General features: G+C 45.4%; 1 pseudogene; it reads right to left on the bottom strand.

The window, feature by feature from the left end:
• Positions 1 to 11131: 11131 nt before the first annotated feature.
• LOC126107144 (5S ribosomal RNA) lies at positions 11132 to 11249 on the bottom strand (annotated as a pseudogene).
• Positions 11250 to 15664: the final 4415 nt, after the last annotated feature.

Below are 15664 nucleotides of genomic sequence, written 5' to 3'. Positions count from 1 at the left end.
ACAGACATATAGTGGGATGACACAAAAGGAAAGGACAGGGTTTGTTTTACTGCAGTATTTTGCATGGAGATCTTCCTTTGTTCATCATTATTCCCAAAAGTACTATCTAAGCCTGCTTTCTGTATTCTGTTCACATCCTCTTTCAAAAATAGTTTTTCTCCACTGTGCACTACTTTTTTGGCCAAACTATTTTCTTATAGCTTCTTAACACATTTCTTCCAAGTCATCATAGTTAGTTTCTTATATAGTCTACCCCTCTTAAGCTAACTTAAATCTACTGAGCTCAGATGCTAAACTAAGGGACTAGGCAATGCAGCAGCACATAACAAATTAACACAAACAGCAATGCAAAAAAAAAAAATGGAAAATTGCAAAGCAAGCTACAGTAAATCTAAATTACCAAGCAATGCAACATTATAAGTAGGCTGTTTAGGTTCTTATATTGGTAACGCCGCCGCCACGTAGCGCTCTCTGTATGAAAATCACTGGCTGTGCTGTGTGCAGTCTGTCTAGTTTGCATTGTTGTCTGCCATTGTAGTGTTGGGCAGCGGCAGCTGGATGTGAACAGCGCGTAGCGTTGCGCAGTTGGAGGTGAGCCGCCAGCAGTGGTGGATGTGGGGAGAGAGATGGCGGAAGTTTTGAAATTGAACTGCTATATATATTATGATTATGAAGGTAAATACAGTGTTTGTTCTCTATTAAAATCTTTCATTTGCTAACTATTCCTATCAGTAGTTAGTGACTTCCGTAGTTTGAATCTTTTATTTAGCTGGCAGTAGTGGCGCTCGCTGTATTGCAGTAGTTCGAGTAATGAAGATTTTTGTGAGGTAAGTTATTTGTGAAAGGTATAGTTTAATGTTACTCAAGGCCATTCTTTTGCAGGGATCTTTGATGGTCAGATTGCTTTGCGCTAAAAATATTGTGTGTCAGGTTAAGCATAGTTGTGTATAAATTTTTCTAAGGGGACGTTCCATGGATAAGTAATGTATCGTGTGAAGTAATGAAGACCGTATAAAAAGAAACTGTTGCCAACATCAATAGAACCAAAAAATGGTTCAAACGGCTCTGAGCACTATGGGACTTAACATCTGTGGTCATCAGTCCCCTAGAACTTAGAACTACTTAAAACTAACTAACCTAAGGACATCACACACATCCATGCCCGAGGCAGGATTCGAACCTGCGACCGTAGCGGTCGCGTGACTCCAGACTGTAGCGCCTAGAACCGCTCGGCCACTCCGGCCAACCGTCCGCTCTTCACTTTCTTATCGCTGTTACTTTGGGTATGTCTTATTTAGTGTCTCTGATTTGTTACTTTACTCGTTTTCTTGCTTTATAATACCAATAGAGTTTTCTGTGTACTTTTTGTGCTTTAGGTCCACTTGTTCATGCAGTAAGTTTTGTGGGTTTGCGGTATGCTTGTGAATATCTCACTATTTCCTTGAGGGTGTTAATCATTGCTCCCTTTTGAGTAATATGAAGGATTACTATGGTTTCGTTTATCGGTTTTACGTCATGTTTTTCTGTTTGTAGGTGCTCAATAAATGCGGGCGTGTTGTTTTCACTTTCTCTGGTGTACTGTTTATGTCTAATGTAGAAGTTTGTACCGGTTTGTCCGATGTAGAATTTGTGGTAACTGTTACATGAAATGTTGTAAACGTCGGGGTCTTTGTGTATGGCAATTTTCGAGCTGCGTTTGTAGATTTTGCGTTTGAGACTGTGTGTGTTCTGATACGCAAAGGTTATATCGGTTTTGTTGAATAATTTGTTAATTTTGTTTGAGGTGTTTCCTAGATAAGTTGTGGTTTCTTGTGTTTCTTTTCATTTTCCTTGCGTGTACGTTAAATGCTGTTTACATTGTGCCTTTTTTATGTTTTACTATAATATAATTGTGTTAAAATTTTGCGGTAATAATAGTTTTGTTGGGCTGTGTATTCTAAGATTTTTCCTTCTGAATTGCTTCCTCTTCTAGTGGCAGATTTATAGTCTGTTAAGCACTTTGTGGAAGAATGTGAGTTTGTGAGGTCTGGGATGACATGATTGTGCATTGATAACACAATCTGTTCCGGTAGGCTTTCTGTAAATTTCGAAGCAATTTTATTTGATAGTGCTCTTAGTAGTTAAGTCGAGACAGTTAACTATTTTGTTAGTTATATGTTCTATTAAACATTTCATTATGGGAAGTAATTGTCTCAGTGCTTTATGTATTTCGTCTGTGTCAGTAAGATTACCTTCTATAAGCATGAAAGTGTCGTCTACGTAGCTGCAATTGTAAATGCTTTTGGATTCGTTGCGTTTTTAGTTTCGAAGAATTTTTCTTCCAACTGTTGAGGAATATGTCAGCTATGGTTCCAGTAAATGCTACATCCCATCGCAACTCTATCTTTTAGTGTATATGTTTTATTATCAAACTCAAGGTAATTTCCTTAGACTGTTCTCATCCACTCGATTGACTTGTTCTAAAACTACAAACCTTTGCTGTGCCATTTCTTCTGATATTTTCTAAATATTTTCTATATATTACTTCTCATGTTCCAACCATATATAGAATGAAATTTTCACTCTCCAGCGAAGTGTGCGCTGATATGAAACTTCCTGGCAGATTGAAACTGTGTGTCGGACCGAGACTCGAACTTGGGACCTTTGCCTTTCGTGGGCAAGTGCTCTATCAACTAAGCTACCCAAGCACCCAAGCTACCCAATATTGAGTAGCTCAGTTGGTAGAGCACTTACCCACGAAAGGCAAAGGTCTCGAGTCTCGGTCCGGCACACAGTTTTAATCTGCCAGGAAGTTCCAACCATATAGAGTTTGTATAATTCCTTTTAATATTCAAGGAAGATATATAAAAATTCGGAGGATTACGTAATGTGGTGTCACCGCCAGACACCACACTTGCTAGGTGGTCGCCTTTAAATCGGCCGCGGTCTGCTAGTATACGACGGACCCGCGTGTCGCCACTGTCAGTGATTGCAGACCGAGCGCCGCCACACGGCAGATCTAGAGAGACGTCCTAGCACTCGCCCCAGTTGTACAGCCGACTTTGCTAGCGAAGCTACGCTGACAAATACGCTCTCATTTGCCGAGACGGTGGTTGGCGTGGCCTTCAGCTACGTCAGTTGCTACGACCTAGCAAGGCGCCACCAGTTTATATTGAGAATGTTATTAATGTACCGTCAAGAGCGATGTACACCAATTATGGATTAAAGTTAAGTATTCCAGAAGCTATGTACTATTTTTGGCTACTATAATTCCTTGTCATTTTCCAGACCTCACGCCAGCCTGCGTGAGCTTAAACGCGTGCCTTTCGGCTACCAAACATAGTGACTTGGCTGTCTTGCCAAGTCACTACACGTAATACAAAATTGTTAAAGCTTTCGTGGCCACTTGTTGACAAACTGCCTATTCATTTAGATGAACATCGGCCAAAGAACCCGAGACAGAAGCCAAGAGGCAGTTTGGAAGAACGTCGGCCGAAGAACCCGAGACAGAAGCCAGTAGGCAATTTGATTACGTAGTATGTTTTTCAGAGTCGGCAAAGAACTTGAAAGAGCAGGTAAACGGAATACATTGTGTCTTGGGAAGAGGTTGTCGGATGCACATCCAAAACTATATAGTAAGGAAAATGGAATGGAGTCGAATCAAATAAGGCGATGCCGAGAGAATTGCGTTAGGAAATGAGTCACCAAGAATAGAGGATGAATTTCGATATGTGGGAAGCAAAATAACTGATGATGGGCGAAGCAACGAGTATATGAACTGCAGCCTGATTATAGCAACGAAAACAATTCTGAAGAAAAGGGTTTTCTTAACATGAAATTTAAATTAAGTGCTAGGAAGTCTTTTCCGATGATATTTGTATGCAGCGTAGTGTTGCGCGTATGTGAAACGTGGACGTGTAGGCAGTCCAGACAAGAGGAGAAGAGAAAAGTTTGAAATGTGATGCTACAGGAGAATGCTGCAGTGTAGATCGAATAACTAATGGATAGCCAGTGGATCCTGGGTAAAATGAAATTTATCTCAGAACTCGACTAAAAGATGAGATCGGTTGGCAGTAAACTTCTTGAAACATCAAGGAGTAGTAAATTTTGTAGAGCAGGGACGCATGAGTAATAACTGTAGAAGGTGACCTAGGTGTGAATGCTCAAAAAATGGTTCAGATGCCTCTAAGCACTATGGCATTTAACATCTGAGGTCATCAGTCCCCTAGACCTTAAAACTATTTAAACCTAACTAACCTAAGGACATCACACACATTCATGCCCGAGGCAGGATTCGAACCTGCGGCCGTAGCAGCAGCGCGGATCCGGACTCAAGCGCCTAGAACCGCAGGGGCTATAGCGGCCGGCAGTATGAATGCTGTAAGCAGGTTCAAACAGATGTAGGTTGCAGTAATTAGTCAAAGACAAAGAAGCTTGCAGGTGACGGGCTAGCATAGAACAGCGGCCTCAAAGCCATCTTCGGTCTGAAGTACACAACAACCGCACTATCACTCTTATTATTAATCTTATTTTTGTCGTTGCATTCATGCTGCGATCCCATAGTTGAAATGCGAAAGTCCTGTACACTCCGCATGCGCCACGGTCATGGTGGCGTGATTGAATTGAAGTTCCTGTCAGTTGTGGGCGAGACTTCATGTATGACGTGTGTATATGTGTCTGCTGATTCGCGTGACTGTGTCCTGAGTAATTAAGTTTTAAGATGGAAACTGAAACCGAGTTAAGACAGGTCACACCTAGCGACCAGAGTTCCTGTATAAAAATCTAATTCCTACGTGGAAAGAACCCAATGGAAGTCTACGAAGCTCTGATAGAGATGTGTGCTGTTAATGTAGAGGATCGAAGCACAGAATCAGGATGGTCTGTTCGTTTCTGTGTACGTCGAGTAAGCACTGAGGACAGCTCAAGAAATGGAACTTGAACAGACTACACATCCCAAGTTACTGTTAACGAAATTTTGAGATATGATCGACGAAAAGCATGTGAGGAGATTGCGTATGAGGGCAGAACGTCTACCGCTACAGTTTACGGGATCATTACAGAAAAGTTAGAGAAACGCCACTGCCAAATATGTTCCACATGACCTCGGTAGGAGCAGGAAGCATTCCGCAGAAGAATTGCTTCGAAGTTACCGAACAGTAGGAGAACAGTTTTGAAAAGGACTGTTGCTCTTGGTGAAACCTGGATACGAAATTTTGAGCCAAACTGCTCAGTCGTCACAATGGAAAAGTTCCAACTCTTCCCGCCATAAAAAAGTCCATCGGCAGCAGTCAAAAGTGAAACTGACGATGGTCTTAACATACGACATGAATCGAGTCATGGCTACAAATAGAGCGTCCCAGGGTACATCTGCAACAGGCGTGTACTACAAGTTGTTTCTGCCAAATGTTTTGCGTCCAAAACTTCTGCAAAGAAAGCCAGACATTCTTCCAGGTGATGACCTCATTTTTCACGGTAACGCAAGGCCACGTATTGGACTATTAGTGATAGGCTCGACAAATATGGATGGGAAATACTTCCCCACCTACCAAACATTTCTGATATTAACTCGACAGACATTTGCTCCCAAATTGAAGGGACACCTCCGAGAAATACGATTTGGTAGAACTGATGGAGCTTCCAGTGAAGTGATCCGAGCACATTTACATCCACATCATAACTCCGCAAGTCACCTAATGGTGCGTGGCGGAGGGTACTTTCGGTACCATCATCTGATCCCTCCAAACCTTCTCCACTCGCGAATAGTGCGTGGAAAGAATGATTGTCGGTAAGCCTCTGCATTGGTTCCTCGTGGTCAAGACGCGAGATGTATGTGGGGGGAAGTAATATGTTGTCTGACTCCTCCTGAAAAGTGCTGTCCCGAAATTTCAGTAGTAAATCTCTCCGTGATGCACAATGTCCCTTTGTAGCGTGTGCCAGTGGAGTTTGTCTAGCAGCATGTCCGTAACGCTCTCTCGCCAGCGAAACGATCCCGTGACGAGACGCGCCGCTGTTCGTTGGATCTTCTCTATCTCCTCTATCAGTGCTACCTCCAAAATGGTTCAAACGGCTCTGAGCACTAGGGGACTTAACAGCTATGGTCATCAGTCCCCTAGAACTTAGAACTACTTAAACCTAACTAACCTAAGGACATCACACAACACTCAGACATCACGAGGCAAAGAAAATCCCTGACCCCGCCGGGAATCGAACCCGGGAACCCGGGCGTGGGAAGCGAGAATGCTACCGCACGACCACGAGCTGCGGACTATGAGTGCTACCTGACAGAGATCACAGATACATGAACAATACTCAAGAATCTGGTGAACAAACGCCTTATAAGCCACTCCTTTCGTCGATGAGTTACATTTCCTTAACATTCTTCCGATGAATCAGAGTCTTGTGTCTGCTTTTCCCACTATCTATTTTATGTGGTCATTCCACTTAAGGTCGCTCTGGATAGTTAGGCCTAGATATTTTACGGCAGACGCTGTCTCCAGCTGTTTGTCATCAATAGTGTAGCTGTAAAATAGCGGATTTCTTTTCATATCAATGCCCAACATGGGACATTTATTTACGTTCAGGGTCAACTGCCAGAGTCTGCATCATTCATCAGTTCCCTGCAGGTCGTTCTGCAAATTCTTACTACGTTCTGGCGTTGCTACTTTGGTATAAACAACTGCATCATCTGCGAATAGCTTCAAAAGAGCATCCGACGCTCTCTACTATATCATTTATATGTATTGTGAACAGCAACGGTCCTATCGCACTTCCCTGTGCTACTCCGGATATTACCTGTACATCTGTCAATTTAGTTCCGTTAAGAACGACGTGTTGAGTACCATCTGCAAGAAAATTTTGAATCCAATCGCAGGTCTGCTCCGATACTCCGAAAGCTCGTATTTTTTTCATTAAACGGCAAAGCGGGACTGTGTCAAATGCCTTATTGAAGTCAAGCAACACGGCATGAACCTGAGTGCCGTTATCCACTGCGCTGTGGATCTCATGGAGGAACAAGGCGAGCTGAGCTTCGCAGGATCTCTTTTCAAATGGCTCAAATGGCTCTGAGCACTATGGGACTTAACATCTCAGGTCATCAGTCCCCTAGACTTAGAACTAATGAAACCTAACTAACCCAAGGACATCACACACATCCATGCCCGAGGCAGGATTCGAACCTGCGACCGTAGCGGTCGCGCGGTTCCAGACAGAAGCGCCTAGAACCACTCGGCCACCAGAAGCCGTCAGGATCTCTTTTTGCGGAACACATGTTGATTTATCTAGAGGAGCTGTTCATTTTCCAGGAACGTCATAATTCTTGAGCATGAAACATGTTCCGTAGTTCTACAACAGATTGACGTCAACAATATAGGTCTATAATTGTGTGGATCTGTCTTAGGACCTTTCTTAAAATCGGGAATGACCTGCGGTTTTTTCGAGTCTTTTGGTACCTTTCGTTGCTCAAACGATCTACGATAAATTACTGCTAGAAGGGGAGGAAGTTCTTTCGCACAATTTTTGTAGACTCTTGTAGGTATCTCGTCTGGTCCTGAAGCCTTTCCACTACCGAGCGATTGTTGCCTCTTTTCAATTCCGCGATCGGTTATCTCGATATCTGCCACTTCTACGTGTGAACGACGACTGAAAGGAGGGACAGAGTTACGATCTTCCGTGGTGAAACAACTTCGGAAGACCGAATACAGTATTTCGGACTTCTCTCTGTTATTTTTCGTTTCGGTGCCGGTGTGGTCGCTGAGAAAATGAGTAGATGAATTTCACCTACTTACTGGTTATACATACGACCAAAATCTCTTAAGGTTTTTACTCAGGTCGGTTGACAACATCTTATTTTCAAAATCATTGAATGCTTCCGTCATTGTTCTATTTACGCTCATTTTCGCTTCGTTCAGCTTTTGTTTGTCAGCTAGGTTTTTACTTCTCTTGAATCTGAGATGAAGTGCTCTTTGTCTACCTAGTGCCTTTCTAACACGGCTATTAAACCATGGTGGATCTTTCCCGTCGCTTAAGAAATGGCTCTGAGCACTATGGGACTTAACATCTGTGGTCATCAGTCCCCTAGAACTTAGAACTACTTAAACCTAACTAACCTAAGGACATCGCACACATCCATGCCCGAGGCAGGATTCGAACCTGCGACCGTAGCAGTCGCACGGTTCCGGACTGAGCGCCTAGAACCGCTAGACCACCGCGGCCGGCCGCTTAAGACCTTACTCGGAACATAGTTGTCTAGGGCACAGTGAACGATGCATTTGAATTTTTTCCATTTGTTCTCCACGTCTTCATCCTCATTACCGAATATTTGATGCTGAATGCTGATATATCCTGAAATTTGTATCCTGTCCATCTTGCTGAGCATATACATCTTCCTACCTTTCTTAACATTTCTTGTAGGACCCGTCGTACATGCCGTCACAGCCTTATGATCGCTGATACCTTCCTCTACGTTTACATATCAGACAGGTCAAAAATAAACGTATCCTATGCGGAATACAGAAGTTGGAAAAACGTTGAGAAGTTGTCATGAGCAAAAACGGAGATTGTATTGGAGATATGAGGAGGTATTGTACAAAATACACTACTGGACATTAAAATGGCTACACCACTAAGATAACGTGCTACAGACGCGAAATTTAACCGACGGGAGGAAGATGCTGAGATATGCAAATGATTAGCTTTTCAGAGCATTCATACAAGGTTGGCGCCGGTGGCGACACCTACAACGGCTGACATGAGGAAAGTTTCCAACCGATTTCTCATACACAAACAGCAGTTGACCGGCGCTGCCTGGTGAAAAGTTGTTGTGATGCCTCGTGTAAGAAGGAGACATGTGTACCATCAGGTTTACGTCTATGATAAAGGTCGGATTGTAGCCTATCGCGATTGCGGTTTATCGTATCGAGACATTGCTGCTCGCGTTGGTCGAGATCCAATGATTGTTAGGACAATATGGAATCGGTGGGTAATACGGAACGCCGTGCTGGATCCCAACGGCCTCGTATCACTAGTAGTCGAGATGACAGGCATCTTATCCGCATGGCTGTAAGGGATCGTGCAGCCACGTATCGATCCCTGAGTCAACAGATGGGGACATTTGCAAGACAACAAACATCTGCACGAACAGTTCGACGACATTTACAGCACCATGGACTATCACATCGGAGACCGTGGCTGCGTTTACCCTTGACGCTGCATCACAGACAGGAGCGCCTGCGATGGTGTACTCAACGACGAACCTGGGTGCACGAATGGCAAAACGTCATTTTTTCTGATGAATCCAGATTCTATTTACAGCATCATGATGGTCGCATCTGTGTTTGGCGACATCGCGGTGAACGCACGTTGGAAGCGTGTATTCGTCATCGTCAAGCTGGCGTGTCACCCGACGTGATGGTATGGGGTGCCAATGGTTACACGTCTCGGTCACCTCTTGTTCGCATTGACGGTACGTTGAACTGTGGACGTTACATTTCCGTTGTGTTACGACCCGTGGCTCTACCCTTCATTCGTTCCCTGCAAAACCCTACATTTCAGCAGGATAATGCACGACCGCATGTTGCAGGTCCTGTACAGGCCTTTCAGGATATAGAAAATGTTCGACTGCTGCCCTGGCTAGCACATTCTCCAGATCTCTCACCAATTGAAAACGTCTGGTCAATGGTGGCCGAGCAACTGGCTCGTCACAATACGTCAGTCACTACTGTGGTACTGTGGTAGCGTGTTGAAGCTGCATGGGCGGCTTTACCTGTACACGCCATCCAAGCTGTGTTTGACTCAATGCCCAGGCGTATCAAGGCCGTTATTACGGCCAGAGGTGGTTGTTCTGGGTACTGATTTCTCAGGATCTATACATCCAAATTGCGTGAAAATGTAATCGCACGTCAGTTCTAGTATAATATATTAGTCCAATGAATACCCGTTTATCATCTGCATTTCTTCTTGGTGCAGCAATTTTAATGGTCAGTAGTGTAAATTATTTTCTTGTATTGTATCTTACAGTGTGAAGAACTTTTGGAATGATCTTCTTATCTTACGTTCTCCGTTTCCACTTAAAATCTTTTCTGTTATGGGTTCCTCTTTAAATCTGTGGCACGATAACATAAAATTAAAAGAAATATATTTTTGAATTATTGCACGTTTCACTCTAAGATACTTTTCAAAAAAAAAAAAAAAAGTTCAAACGTGTGTGAAATCTTATGGGACTTAACTGCTAAGGTCGTCAGTCCCTAAGCTTACACACTACTTAACCTAAATTATCCTAAGGACAAACACACACACCCATACCCGGGGTAGGACTCGAACCTCCGCCGGGACCAGCCGCACAGTCCATGACTGCAGCGCCGTAGACCGCTCGGGATACTTTTCAAGGAGGTCGCTACTTCCCTGAGACAGTATGCCTAGTCTGTGTTCGAATATACAGCTGGAAACGCACGGACGCACACAGACACACACACACACACACACACACACACACACACACACACACGCATCATGAACAGGTTCTAAGCAGTTTCTCTTTAATACCTTATCAGTCATTAATCCTTGTGCTCCTTCTCAGTGAATTAACGTCGCTGACAACTTCCGGATCCTTTAGCCCCACTTGTCGCCGTGCAGAAAGTTGGAAGGCCGGGTGTAACTGACAGAGCATCCGAAGAGGATTATGCCGTAAGAGGAAGAGAAACAGAATTCAACCGGATCAGGCAGAGATCGCCACTAGTCGGCTGCAACTCCGTGTCCACTTTCCTTACTACTCGCATAATCCGGTTTTCCCCACAAGGAGTCACTGCTTGGTGGGTTCTCAAACTGTGCTACCTGTCAGAAGGAGTGTAAGTCAAAAGTTCATTCGTCAGTTTTTGAAAACTGTATCGTCATAGAGCCATTCATCATGTTGATGACTATTTCACTATGCACATATGACTGCCATTAAAAAAAAAGCACTCCGCCTTCAGGCCACGACTGACCTACCGGGACCATCCGACCGCCGTGTCATCCTCAATGGAGGATGCGGATAGGAGGGGCGTTTTGGTCAGCACACCGCTCTCCCGCTCGTTATGATGGTATTCTTTGACCGAAGCCGCTACCATTCGGTCGAGTAGCTCCTCAATTGTCATCACGAGGTTGAGTGTACCCCGAAAAATGGCAACAGCGCATGGCGGTCTGGATGGTCACCTATCCAAGTGCCGACCACGCCCGACAGCGCTTAACTTCGGTGATCTCACGGGAACCGGTGTAACCACTGCGGCAAGGCCGTTGCCCGCCATTAAAAAACAGAATAAACAATTTAAATATGCCACCACTAGAAACCTACGCACAAATTACACTGTCCGGTCACATTAATCTGACCATCACCTATGTTCGACGTCAACGAGCAATAACTAAACACAGATGGCAGATGGAAGCACCAGCAGTGGAGGTTTTACAGAGCTTGGTGAGGGGTCGGGGGGGGGGGGGTCGGGGGAGAGGGAAACAGAGCAGTCGCTGCTCTAATGAGAAAACGGAGAGGTTTATCTGAGGTCCAAAAGGGCGTAATTATTGCCTTTTAAAACTGTCCGTGTGTCACCTTGGTTAAAATATACCACGCATGCCAAAATGGCGTTGTCGAAAACCTGCGCGAAGGCAGCTGTGGTGCATCATGGGAGGGGTTGAACGACAGCTGCGGAGATGTGTACAGGCGAACAGGTGAGCAGTTGGCCGCACAAATAATGCAAGGTATTACCGACGGCCTCTCCTCAACGACAGTTTAGCCAACACTACTGCGTGTGGAGGTCCACAGCAAGTGTCTGGCTCATCCACCCATGCTGACTGCTGTTAATCTGGAATTTGCACTCCAGTCCCTCAACTGAAGCTCCGCTGAGTTGTGACAGGTGGCCTCTTCAGGTGAATGACGTTTCATGCTCCGTTGGACACATGGCTGTTGGATCGTCGGGAGGGTCCAGGCCGGAAAAAGGGACGTTATGGTCTGGAGAATGTTTTTGTGGCATTCCCTGGGTCATTTTGGAGGGCTCAGTAGATCAACACAACATGGTCTGCAAGTGGACCAATTCCACCACTACATGCAGTCTTTAATACTCAGGACTATCACATCTACCAGCAGAATAATGTCACAGCGCCAAACAGCTCGCAGTATACGTGTGTGGTCCGAACAACACCAAGATGAATGTGCCTCACCACGAAACTATCCGGTTTTGAACCCAATCGAGAATATGCCCGACCACCTCGATCGGGCTATTCACGCCATGGATCTAGCGCATCTGGCACAGTACTGGCGTTGTAAGTGGGTCTCTTCTGTGGTGGCAGTGCTGTGTAACGCTTTGCATTGGATCTCAGACTGTGTTTTCTTTGTAAGAGACTCTGTGGCTGGTTGGACTCGTTGTTGGAAGTTAATCGTCAGCAGTGATGGGCAGTGGGAAGTTAGTCGCCAGCAGTGATGAAAGTACTGTTGGGCAGTTGGAGGTGAGCAGTCAGCAGTGATGGATGTCAGATGTGAGAAGTTAATATTGATGGAGGATAGAGGTCTGATGTGTTAGCGTAGGCTAACGATCTGTACATGTTCGACTGAATATTATTCATGATTGTATACCTTTGTACTACACTCACGCTCATAAAATAAGGATAATTGCAGAATGTGGTGCAACACAACGTGACACTACACAAAACCGGCGCTAATACACCACTGTCCATTAAAATTGCTAGACCACGAACATGACGTGCTACGGACGCGAATTTTAACCGACAGGAAGAAGATGCTCTGATATGCAAATGATTAGCTTTTCAGAGCATTCACACAAGGTTGGCGCCGGTGTCGACCGATTTCTCATACACAAACAGCAGTTGACTGGCGTTGCTTGGTGAAACGTTGTTGTGATGCTTCGTGTAAGGAGGAGAAATGCGTACCATCACGTTTCCGACTTTGATAAAGGTCGGATTGTAGCCTATCACGATTGCGGTTTATCGTAAAGCGACATTGCTGCTCGTGTTGTTCGAGATCCAATGACTGTTAGCAGAATATGGAATCTGTGGGTTCAAGAGGGCAATACGGAACGCCGTGCTGGATCCCAACGGCCTCGTATCACTAGCAGTCGAGATGACAGGCATCTTATCCGCATGGCTGTAACGGATCGTGCAGTCACGTCTCGATCCCTGAGTCAACAGATGGGGACGTTTTCAAGACAACAACAATCTGGACGAACAGTTCGACGACGTTTGCTGCCGCATGGAGTATCAGCTCGGAGACCATGGCTGCGGTTACCCTTGACGCTGCATCACAGACAGGAGCGCTGCGTTGGTGTACTCAACGACCAACCTGCGTGCACGAATGGCAGAACGTTTTTTTTTTCGGATGAATGCAGGTTCTGTTTACTGCATCACCATGGTCGCATCCGTGTTTGGCGACATCGTGATGAACGCACATTGGAAGCGTGTATTCGTTATCGCCAAACTGGCGTATCACCGCTCGTGATGGTATGAGGTGCCATTGGATACACGTTTAGGTCACTCTGACGGCACTTTGAACAGTGGACTTTACATTTGAGATGTGTTACGATCCGTGGCTCTACACTTCATTCCCCTCCAAACCCCTACATTGCAGCAGGATAATGCACGACCGCATGTTGCAGCTCCTGTACGGGCCTTTCTGGATACAGGAAATGTTCGACTGCTGCCCTGGCCAGCACATTTTCCAGATCTCTCACCAATTCAAAACGTCCGGTCAATAGTGGCCGAGCAACTGGCTCGTCACAATACGCCAGTCACTACTCTTGATGAACTGTGGTATCGTGTTGAAGCTGCATGGGCAGCTGTACCTGAACACACCATCCAAGCTCTGTTTGTTCAATGCCAGGGCGTATCAAGGCCTTTATGAGGGCCACAGGTGGTTGTTCTGGGTAATGATTTCTCAGGATCTATGCACCTAAATTGCGTGAAAATGTATCACATGTCAGTTTTAGTATAATATGTTTGTCCAATGAATACCCGTTTATGATCTGCATTTCATCTTGTTGTAGCAATTTTAATGGCCAGTAGTGTAGCATAGGCACTTAGGGAACACACACGACACAGATCTGTAAGTCCACGGTATTGGTGATAAGTTGAGAAAAGCGTCCGAAACACATGTGCTACAAAACGACACTGTTTCCTCTACATGTTCCCCGACATCAGTGTGGGATATGATCACCGTACACACGTACACAGACCGCACAATGGGTTGGCATAATCTGGATCAGGTGGTCGAACAGCTGCTGGGGTACAGCCGCCCGTTCTTGCACCAGTGCCAGTCGGAGCTCCTGAAGTGACGTATTGTTTTGAAGACGTGCAACGATACGTCGACCCAGAGCATCCCAGACGAGCTCGATGGGGTTTAAGTCTGGAGAACAGGCAAGCCACTCCATTTGCCTGATCTGTTTAAAGGTACTCCTCCAAGATGGCAGCTCGGTGGGGCCGTGTGTTATCATGCATTAGGAGGAAGGTGGGACCCACTGCACCCCTGAAAAGACGGACATACTGGTGCAAAATGACGTCCCGATACACCTGACCTGTTACAGTTCCTCTGTCGAAGACATGCAGGTGTCTGCATGCACCAATCATAATCCCATCCCACACCATCAAACCACGACCTCCATACAGGTCCCTTTCAAGGACATTAAGGGGTTGGTATCTGGTTCCTGGTTCACGCGAGATGAAAACCCGGCGAGAATTACTGTTCAGACTATACCTGGACTCGTCCATGAACATAACCTGGGACCACTGTTCCATGACCATGTACTGTGTGCTTGACACCAGGCTTTACGGGCTCTCCTGGGACCAGGGGTCAGTGGAATGCACCTTGCAGGTCTCCTGGCGAATAAACCATGTCTGTTCAGTCGTCTGTAGACTATGTGTCGAGGCAACTGTTCCAGTGGCTTGGGTAAGGTCCCGAGCAAGGCTACCTGCAGTACTCCGTGGCCGTCTGTGGGCACTGATGGTGGGATATCGGTCTTCTTGTGGTGTTGTACTCTGTGGACGTCCCGTACTGCAGCGCCTGGAGACGTTTCCTGTCTGCTGGGATGGTTGCCATAATCTCGAGATCACACTTTGTGGCACACGGAGGGCCCTTGCTACGACCTGCTGTGTTTGACCAGCCTCCAGTCGCCCTGGTATTCTGCCCCTCATAACGTCATCAATATGTGTTCCCTGAGCCATTTTCAACACACAGTCACCATTAGCACGTCTGAAAACGTCTGCATACTTACTCGCTGCACCGTACTCTGACATGCATATGTGGACTGCTGCCAGCGCCACCGTGCGACGACCGCAGGTCAAATTCACCGCATGGTCATACACCGAGGTGATTTAAATCCACAAACCGCCCACCAAAGCGTTATTTCACCATGTATCAGCATTATTCTTAATTTATGAGCATGAGTGTAGATGTCAATGACAATTTATACTCGTGTCTGAACTGGATGTCACATTATTAAGGCAAAAAACTACGTTGTTTGGTTTGAAACAAAATCTTTCCTTTGCTAACCACATGCCTATTAGTAGTTAGTGGCTTTAGTAGTTAGAATCTTTTGTTTAACTGGCAGTATTGACGCTCGCTGTATTGCAGTAGTTCGCGTAATGAAGATTTTTGTTAGGTAAGTGCTTAATGAAATGTATAGGTTATTGTTAGAGTTTCTCTTCAGCCAGGGCC

This window comes from Schistocerca cancellata, chromosome 10 (assembly GCF_023864275.1).
Source record: "Schistocerca cancellata isolate TAMUIC-IGC-003103 chromosome 10, iqSchCanc2.1, whole genome shotgun sequence".
NCBI classification, from domain to species: Eukaryota; Metazoa; Arthropoda; class Insecta; order Orthoptera; family Acrididae; genus Schistocerca; species Schistocerca cancellata.
The sequence above is the reverse complement of the archived record's forward strand: the minus strand, read 5'-3'. Positions and strand labels throughout refer to the sequence as shown.